Below are 3932 nucleotides of genomic sequence, written 5' to 3'. Positions count from 1 at the left end.
GTTTTGTTTCTTAAATTCCACACAGGAGTGAAATCATATGGCATTTGTCTTTGTCTGACTTATTCTTTTCTCTGGCTCATTTTGCTTAGCATTATACTCTCTAGCTCCATCCATGCCATTGCAAATGGCAAGATTTCATTCCTTTTTATGGATGAATAATATTCCATTGTGTATCCACCAGTTTTATTTTTCTTTGTCAAGATTGCTTTGGCTATTCAGTGGCCTTTTGTGTTTCCATGAAAATTTTAGGACTGATTGTTCTAGTTCTGTGAAAAATGCTGTTGGTATGTTGATAGTGATTGAGTTAAATGGGTAGATTGCTTTGGGAAGTATAAGCATTTTAACAGTATTCGTTCTTCCAAACCGTGAGCATGTCTTTCCATTTCCATGTGTCATCTTCAATTCCTTTTTTTTTTTCCTAAGATTTTATTTATTTATTTGAGAGAGAGAATGAGAGAGAGAACACATGAGAGGGGATAGGGTCAGAGGACGAAGCAGACTCCCTGCCAATCAGGGAGCCTGATGCAGGACTCGATCCCGGGACTCCGGGATCATGACCTGAGCCGAAGGCAATCGCTTAACCAACTGGGCCACGCAGGCGCCCCTTTTTTTTTTTTTTTCATCTTCAATTTCTTTCATCAATGTTTTATAGTTTTCAGAGTAAAGGTCTTTCACCTCCTTGATTATGTTTTATTCTTAGGTATTCTATTATTTTTGGTGCAGTTGTAAATGGGATTGTTTTATTAGTTTCTCTTTGCGCTGCTTCATTATTAGTGAATACAAATGCAACAGACTTATGTACATTGATTTTTATCTTGCAACTTTACTGTACTCATTTATAAGTTCTAGTAGTTTTTGGTGGAGTCTTTTGGGTTTTTAATACATATTATCATGTCATTTGCAAGTAGTGACAGTTTTACTTCTTCTTTACCAACTTGGATGTGTTTTATTTCTTTTTGTTGTCTGATTGCTGTGACTAAGACTTCCAGTACTATGCTTAATAAAAGTGGTGAGAGTGGACATCCTTGTCTTGTTCATGACCTTAACAGGAAAGCTATCAGTTTTTCCCTACTGAGTATGACTTTAGCTATAGGTTTTTCATATATTGCTTTTATTATGTTAAGGTATATTCCCTTTAACCCTACTTTGTTGTGTTGTTTTTTTTTTAATCATGAGTGGATGTTGTACTTTGTCAAATGCTTTTTCTGCATCCATTGAAATGCATTTGGTTTTTATCCTGTCTTTTATTGATGTGATGTATCACGTTGATTGATTTGTGAATATTAAGCTACCCTTGCATCCCAGTAATGAAAGCCACTTAATCATGGTGAATGATTTTTTTTTTTAATGTATTGTTGAATTCTGTTTGTTAGTATTTTGTTGAGAATTTTTGCATTGTGTTCATCAGACATATTGGTCTGTAATTATCTTTCGTCATGTCTTTATCTGGTTTGGGTATTAGGGTGATAGTGACCTCATAGAATGAATTTGGAAGTTTTCTTTCTTACATTTTTTGGAATAGTTTGAGAAGGTAGGTGTTAACACTTCTTTAAATGTTTAGTAGATTTGCCTGTGAAGCTGTGTGGTCCTGGACTTTTGTTTGTTGTGAGTTTTTTTTTAATTACAGATTCAATTTCACTCCTCGTTATTGGTCTGTTCAAATTTTCTGCTTCTTCCTGCTTCTGTTGTGGTAGTTTATATATTTATAAGAATTCATCCATTTCTTCTAGGTTGTAAAATTTGTTGACATATAATTTTTCATAATATTCTCATAATTGTGTGTATTTCTGTGGTGTTCGTTGTTCTTTCTTTTTCATTTGTGGTTTTGTTTATTTGGGTCCTTTCTCTCTATTTTTTATTTTTTTGATGAGTCTTGTTAGAAGTTTATCAATATTGGGGCTCCTGGGTAGCTCATTTGATTAAGTGTCTGACTTCAACTCAGGTCACGATCCCAGGGTCCTGGGATCCATGCTCAGCAGGGAGTCTGCTTCTCCCTCTCCCTCTCCCCCCCCCCCACACTTGTGCTCTCTCTCTCTCTCTCTCAAATAAGTAAATACAATCTTTAAAATAAAGTTTATCAATTTTGTTCATTTTTTCAAAGAACCAGCTCCTGATTTCATTGATTTGATCTATTGTTTTGTTTTATTTATTTATTTATTTTTTAGTTTCCATATCACTTATTTCTGCTCGAATCTTTATTATTTCCTTCCTTCTGCTGGTTTTCTATTTGTTGCTTCTTCTTTTTCTAGCTACTTTACATGTAAATTTAGGTTGCTTATTTGAGATTTTTCTTGCTCTTTGAGGTAGGGCTGAACTGCTATGAACTTTCTTCTGAGAACCACTTTTGCCTCATCCCAAAGATTTTGGACCATTGTGTTTTCATTTTCATTTGTGTCTGTGTAATATTTTATTTCTTCTCTGATTTCTTGGGTGGCCCATCCATTGTTTAGTACCATGTTCTTTAACCTCCATGTATTGGTGGTCTTCCCAGATTTTTTTCTTGTGGTTGATTTCTAGTTTCATAGCATTGTGGTCAGAAAAAATGTATAGAATGACTTCAATCTTTTTGAATATATTGAGACTGGTTTTGTGGCCTAATATATGATCCATTGTGGAGAATGTTCCATGTGCACTTGAAAAGAATGTGTATTCTGCTGTTCTAGGATGGAATGTTCTGAATACATTTGTTAAATCCATCTGTTCCAGGTGTCATTCAAAGTTGCTGTTTCCTTGTTGATTTTCTGTTTGGATGATCTGTCCATTGATGTAAATGTGGTGTTAAAGTCCCATACTATTATTATATTACTATTGAGTAGTTCCTTAATATTTCTTATTAACTATTTTGTGTATTTGGGTGCTCCCATATTGGGTCCATAACTATTTACAATTGTTATATATTCTTGTTGGATTGTCCCCTTTATTATTATATAATGTCCTTATTTGTCTCTTGTTTAGTCATGATGTTGGTGGGATTTGAGCCAGTTTTCTAGGGGTGGGGACTTGCAGCATTAGGACTAAGGCAAGTATGGCTGGAAAGGGCAGATCCCCCAGACTGTGGGGCAGGCAATGTCAACAAGTTAATTAGGTAGTCAGAGTCAGTGCTGTGCTGGTTCCTACAGTTGCCCAGTTGTTTGTGTTGGGGGATTGTTCTGACAGCTCCTTTGTTCCTGGATGGTTTTCTCTGAGATCCCTGTCTATCTGAGACAGGCTGTGAGATGACTAAATCACTCCCTCTCCCATGTGCCCCAGGTGTTTTTCAAACTGCTGGTTCTAGGCTGTATCTGTTCAGGTGGTTTGTCATGCTGTCTCTTTAGGGGCAGGACCTAGCTTCTTACCACCCTGCAGGCTCTCCCAGAGATTTTTAGAATTCAAGGCTTGAAGTCCCACTGGTGGTAAGAATTCACAAAATTAGGCATCTCTCACTTTCAAAGTCAAATGATATGGGGGTTAATCTTCCCAGTGTGGGTTCCCTGGTGTGATCATGTTTCTTGCTCTTCACCATGATTCCAGCTTCTCCCGTCCATGGTCCTTTTAGGTCTCCAATCAGGTTTCTGCTTTTCCCACTTTATTCTTTGTGACCTCTTCTATTCCTTTTGGTTGTGGAGTTCGTTCTGCCTGTCTTCAGGTCACTTTCTGGGTTATCCATGCTGCCATGTTATCTAGTTGTATCTATAGTACAAGGTGAGTTTCAGGTCCTCTTTCTATCTTTCTAGCCTCTCCTTGGGAGGGGGAATTTTAGTTAAGGCCTTTCTATCTTTTAAATATTCTATCTTTGAATTACAAAAAATTTCCCTGCTGAAAAAAATTTAACTGAAAAATTAAAAACTTATAAAGTTAAAAATAAAATTTCTCCCCAGTGTTTTCTGCATAGAAGGGTCTTGTGGTAAGAAGAAGAAGAAGAAGAAGAAGAAGAAGAAGAAGAAGAAGAAGAA

Source organism: Mirounga leonina, unplaced genomic scaffold, assembly GCF_011800145.1.
Source record: "Mirounga leonina isolate KUSES-001 unplaced genomic scaffold, KU_Mleo_1.0 Mir_199, whole genome shotgun sequence".
Taxonomy (NCBI): Eukaryota; Metazoa; Chordata; class Mammalia; order Carnivora; family Phocidae; genus Mirounga; species Mirounga leonina.
This window is presented reverse-complemented; position numbering follows the sequence as displayed.